Source organism: Salvia splendens, chromosome 5 (genome assembly GCF_004379255.2).
Source record: "Salvia splendens isolate huo1 chromosome 5, SspV2, whole genome shotgun sequence".
Lineage (NCBI taxonomy): Eukaryota > Viridiplantae > Streptophyta > Magnoliopsida > Lamiales > Lamiaceae > Salvia > Salvia splendens.
The window spans coordinates 23,012,812-23,019,520 of NC_056036.1; positions in this window are offsets into that span (position 1 = coordinate 23,012,812).

Sequence of the window (6,709 nt, forward strand, 5' to 3'; positions counted from 1 at the left end):
CGGAAACCAACAGATCTACTTCTACTAGACGAAGTAAACAAAAAACAGAAATGAAACATCAAACTCATGCACAATCAGACAACTCTGCTTCAGATCCACACGCCGGATGCTTAATCCACTCCGGATCCAAGTAATCCGAACCAAATTAAGACCAAAATCAACTCCATGGATTCAGATTCAACAAATCTGCTCCGATCAACGACAATCCAACCACGATTTTACTCCATCTCAACAGATCAAGTGCGAAAAGCATCCATTCAAGTAAATAACTAAAAACTCAGAAACAAACATCATCTAAACTCGAAATCAACTCCATCATTATGGAAAACAGAAATTGCATGAATACGAAAAACAAAAATTCAACAGTCAACAAGGCCGAGCTTCGAGCAGCGAAGCTCGGTGAAATTCGCAGCAACAAATGAAATAAAAGCAGTAAATTTTATCTTCGTCCTACGTGAGGACGGTGTTACACGACAACCAAGCTGAAAATGAACCCCCCAAAATCCCTCGAATTTTGAGACCTAAGTGTGTAGTGTGCGTGAGTGAACCGAGAGCAAAAAGAAAAAAGATCCGAACTCCTTTACATTGCATGCTCTCTCCCTTATATAGATGTGGAGGTGGTCTTCTAGAAGCCTTCGCAGAAATCTCTATTCTGCCCTTCAGCTTCACGACCTCCTCCGTCTAGTCATTTTCCTTCAATTTGCTCACTTTTATCGCCACATTTCCTTCGCCAGGCACTTGTCTTCCTTTTTTCCTGGACCTGGCGAAACTTTCTACACACCTGGCTAAAACAACTGTGTTAGACCTCGTAAATGCATGAATTCAACCCCCTAACCAATGCATGAAATTAGCCTTATCACCGAGCCTATAAATAGAGGATGTGCCACCACATTAAAAAGGGGGGGATCCTTTACTTTCCGTCTTTAGTTTAGTTTAGTTTAGCTCTCTAGTTCAGTTCCCTAGATATCTTAGATGAAGTAATGCTTAGTTAGAAAGGGCGATTGAGGGAGCTGCAGAATACTTGATATCTGTCGGCGTATTCTTAAGTTTCTCGCCGAGGATCTCCTCGGTTTACTTGCTTTCGTAGTTCCGAAGTGTTAGCTTAGTTAAAATTTCACGCTGTACTGTTCTGAGTTTTAGTTTTAATCAAAGTTGCTTTCGTTTTCATCATCGTGTTTACTGTTCTGAGTAGTTAATTTTCATTCCAGTCTTAGATTTACTTGACCCAGTAGTTAAAGTTCCCTTGAGCAAGTAGTTAGTTACTTTTCTGCCTAAGTTAAAATCAGTAGTTAAAAACTCCCAAAAGTAAAGCGTGGCAGCAGCCAACCCCCTGTTCACTACTCACACACTTGATACACTAGCTTCTCTATGGGATTGACCCCGAATTTGTCGTTTTACTGTTAAAGTGGTGCAAAATTGGGAGTTTATAAATTACATTGGTGGCGTGTGAAAGCGAGATCAACTTGATCAAGTGGCAACGATATTTGCTAACTGATCCATCTGGTTCAGTTATCTCTTCCATATAACTTGAATAAAAAAACCGCATTTTCGCAGCCCACCAAAGGGTTTCCAAAATTTTTGAATTACAATGAGAGGAAACGGAGTTGACCAAATAAGGAGTATATTGAGCTGGGTAATTTATTTTGGAGCCCACTTTAATTAAATAAAAGTGTGGGCCGATTTCCTCTAGCTTTTAAATGAAGTGGGCATTGGTGTTTAAATAAAATAAGGTGGGCTATGGGCCTAAATAAATTGGTGTGGCCGAATCTTGCCCTTTAAGTACTTAATTGGTATATTGAGTTAGTTTGGGCCGTAATCAAATTAAAGTTTTGGACCAAGGAGGTTATTAAGAATGGGTCGATTCATTGTTGATTGGGCCACCTTATGAAATTAATTAGTATGGGCCAAAGTTGTAATCATTTGAGCCGAGATTTAATTACGCGAGGTTGGAACTAATTTAAGGATTTAAGCTTGGAGCTCGAGTGAGTAATTATTTATGTTGGAGTTGAATTAATTTAAGAGTTTGAGTTGGAGCTAAATTAATTAATTCCCGAATAATTTACTAAGTTTCCGAAGATGAAAAATTTTGAAGTTGGAGGAGCGAATGGGCCGACCGGCGTCGCCCCGCGACGCCATGGGCAGCCTTAAGAAAAATTCAAAGAAAAGATTTAGAAGGGGATTTTCCAAGAATCCATACTTTATCAAATAGGTACCCAAATGTTTATTTTAAAGATAATAGAATTTCTCTGGATTTAGTTAAAGTGGATAAATAAATCCTACAACTTAGTGAAGCCCGAGAAAAGACTAGAGATCCTATGAGACAAGACTAAAGATATAGGTGCTATGCCATTGGGTGCATGCATTCTTTTTAAGGAGAAATAGTTCAAGTACTAATTAGCGTGTTACGCTATTTATTTTCAAATACTTGTGAAATTATGAAATTTCATTTTTTTCTCAAAATGGAGCTATGATTCTTTTCAAGGTGTTGTCATGCCATAAATGTTTGTTTTGATGAATGGAATGGAATGACATGGAATGATGGGTGACCGTGGGAGGTGACCACCTTCCCGGCACTTGAATGTTTAGATATGGCGAATTATGAATGATGAAAGAACTTAGTCTGCAGTCGAAATTTTAGCTCACAAAAGAATTTAGTAAGCTCGGGCCTTTTAAGAAAATCCCTCGTGTGTTACTGTGATGGCTTGAAAACTATATAATGTATGTTTTGCTTTTCGGCACGTGTCAACTGAGTACTCCTGTACTCAACCCTGCATGTATTTATAAATGTGCAGGTTGAACGTCAAGAGGATGAAGTGATGATCGAAGTCGATGTTATTAAATAATCTAGTTGATCTTCCAACGATTTGTGTCTTCATACACGAAGTCGTTTAGTAAGGACTTATTCCGCTGTGCTTTTGTGAAGTGAGAATTGTAGAATCTCACCATCAAACTCTGATTCATTGATGAGATGTTTATCCTATTTCCAAGACCATGTAATTGAATACTTGGCTTCTATTTTATGATATCAATCGACTTGGCCTTGTGCAAATTTCTCAAGCTCTACCCCTTTTCTTTCCCCGCTTCTTTAATCCTTCTCATTAGTCGCGGTTTACCTGCTTTCGCTATCTTTAGCAAAATGCGATCCTGACAAAAATATATCATCATATATCTTTGGACAAAGACTTAATTATGTTTGAGGTACTTTTGCACTATTTTTGGACTTTTTTCCTTTTTCACTTTTTAGTTTTAAGATAGATAGTGAGACTCTCCATCCCCTTAAAATTACGGACTTTTGAATGCGCACGAATTGTAATACACAATTGGTTAAGTAAGAGAGCGATAGAAATAATAAAATGATTCAAGTATTGTTAGTGGTGAATGAGTTCCAATTTATTAGAAAGAAAAAAGTTTTCTATATTAGAAAGTTCATAATTTTAAGGGATGAACTAAAATGGAAATAGTCCATATTTTTATGGAACGAAGGTAGTATTTTAGTTTTTGTATTTAATATTTCGCTCACATCTCTTCCTTCTCTTTCCTCATTTTCTTGTATTCTTATCATTTTTAGTTTCGTATACATCTCTCTCATTTTCTATTTACTTTAAATTTAATTTAGTTTAACAACAAATATTTAATATCAAATTCAATATATTTTTAATTTGATATATAGGAATACTAAAAATATTAAAATAACTGTAGATAATAATAAAAATTTCTAAATTTTCTTTATAGGAGTATGTTTTTGGACAAAACCGAAAACCGATGTGTTTAAATAATTGTACAAAAGAAATTTTATCTAAGACGCATCCAAAGAATAATGTTTGATATAAACTTTACACAATTTGAATCTGATTAAAAAATAAAAATAATATTATTTTTAATGATTACTCGAGCCCTACTTAAACCGATTCGAAATTATCAAATTTCTAACAAGTGAATCCAATAAGAACAATAAGACTTGGACGAAATTTATTAATTTCATGTGTATTCTTTTTGTATAAAAAATGATTATTCCTACTGGTATTCTCTCTGTCACATTAAATATGAAATGTTTGCTTTTTGATTTGATATTTCATATAGCGTTGTTTTGTGAGTCAATAAAGAAAGAATAAAGTAAGAGAAGGAAAAAGTAAAGATGATGATATTTTTATTTTAGAAAATATTTTATTTTAATTGGACAATCCAAAAGAAAAACATTTCAATGAGATGGATGATGTACTCCCTCTGTCCGCGAATAGAAGTCTCGTTTTTCTCTTTTAGTTCGTCCGAGAATAAGAGTCACGGTTCACTTTTACCATAAATGATAATAGGGTCCCACCTTCCACTGACTCATTTCACTCACATTTTATCTAAAACTAATATATACAAGTGAGACTCCCTATTTCATTAACTTTTTCCCATCTACTTTTCTTAACATTTCTTAAAAACCTGTGCCGACCATAAATGGGACCAGAGGCGGACGTAGAAATATACATCGATAGGGGCTGAGATTTCTAATTTTTATTTCAATGTATATTTTTGGACAATTTTCATCATTCGTAAGAGCTGTTATACAATAATTTACATTAGATATCAATAAATTTCACAAAAAAATAATAGAAAATTATTTAAAAAATAAATTCATTAAGGGCTTTAGCTCCTAGTCACCTCCATTTGGATCCGTCCATGAATAGAACTCCTAATAGCGGACGGAGGGAGTATTACCTACCACCGGACATCTAATTCAGTTTAATTATACGAATCTTGTTTATCCACTATTTTATCATTAATAATGTGCACTCTTTTGCACGTTGGAATTTGGATTCCACAGGTAATGATAGTAAGGGTAAACCCGTCACTTCGCCCGCGACAGTACAACCAAGCATAGGTAAGAGTGTCCACTATGGGGAGCCCGCGGCTATAGCCGCGGGTTGGGGCGGATGGCGGGCGGCTATAGTGGGGAAGTTGTCCAGAGGGCGGGCGGACAACATTTGGGGGCGGTAGGGGTGGCGGACGCGGGGTTGGGGCGAGCCCGCGGCTGGGGAGAATTAGCCGCGCCTATAGGCGCGGCGCCCATAGGGGGCGGACAACCGGCGCGGCGGATTCAATTTCGAATTTTTTTTATTTACCTCTATAAATACCACTCCCCACCACCTATTTTTCACCATTTCACAAAATCCATCCACTCACTATCTACACAACCACTCTCTAAAAATGCACCGAGGCGACGACGAATCACCCAACTCTTAGGAATCGGGCTATGGCAGCAATCCATCACATCCGTCGGGCTATCCTTCACAGCCATCGGGATTTGGCGCCTATGCTTCTCAGCCGTCTGGCTTTGGCTCGACTCCGTCCCAGCATTGGAGTTGTAATCAATCTCCCCCATCGTGGGCATCGAGTCCACCCCTTCCTCCATCTCAGTCGTGGAGGTCTTCTCCAACGCCCCCACCTTTACAGCGGAATCTGAGTCGATCCGCTTTTGGAGATTATAGACCCAACCTAGACGCGCTTCACCAGCCGCGTCCGGGTTCCCCTTTCCAAGCCAGCCAATCTTCGTTCACCGAAGCAGATCAAGACGCATTTGATACTATGATGGGTCTGCTTAGTTCTGGCATCCCAGATACGCCGGCAGCACGGGTGGAAACCCCAGTTCCGACCCGAGAAGGTAGCGGCAGTCGGGCCGCGGGTGGCGGTAGGGGCGGAGGCGGCAGTCGTGGCACCAGCAACGCTGGTGGACCCTCGGGCAGCGGCATACGCATTGCGGGTGGCGAGGGCAGTGGCGCTGGTGGCAGCGGTGGCTCTGGTTCTGGGTCCAACCGGGGCAAGCCATACACCAAACAAGAGAGCATTGCCGTGGCGTAGGCGTGTGATGCTATCACTTCGGACCCCGTGGTGGGCACCGATCAGGCCGAGGGGAGCTTTTGGAGGAGCGTCATGTTAGCGTACGTGGAGTTCAAACCCGACGGCGCCGAGAGGCGCGACCCAGAACAGCTCCGAAAAAAGTGGGGTAGGATTCTCCGGGCTACCAAGCGGTTCGCGTCCATACGAGAACAACCTTCGCCACGCTGAGAGTGGCCGAAGCGCAACGGATGTGAAGAACCTGTCGGAGGGCCAATACCACACGGAGGGCTGGCCGAAGTTCACCTTGTGGGAGGAGTATCTTGTCCTCGCAGATTGTCCGAAATTCAGGTCCATCGTGGCGCAAGAGGTGGGCACAGCTTCTGGGCCGAAGCGCACAAGCCACAACCTTGCCGGGGAATACAGCAGTGGAAGCGGCTCGTACCAGTTCGAGCAGTCCGACGAGCAAGTAGAAGAGCCAGCCGCTACTCACACTAGGCGACGACGCCCCCCGGGACAACAGGCCTCTATCCGCAGCGCCAGATGGGGTAGAAGTGCCTCCCGCCTATCGGCGGCTGCGTCCGGCTCGCGCATCCCTCCGCCCGCCCCAATCCCACAGCCCATGGTGCAACCCCACGAGGTTTTGTTCAATACCATAGACGTGCAGTTGATGCAACAACTGCAAGACCTATGCAGCAAATACGCAGGGGAAACTGACTCGTACGTCAGGAACGTCTACAAGCGGCTCATCACTCGGATTGAGAGTCGACTGGGGTTGGTTGATAATGCTCCTGGGGAAACCGCGGCCGGCAGCAGCGAGAGAGGATGAGGAGAAGAAGAAGAAGACGACGAGGAAGCCGACTCCGACACCGAGTAGACGGTGGCGGAG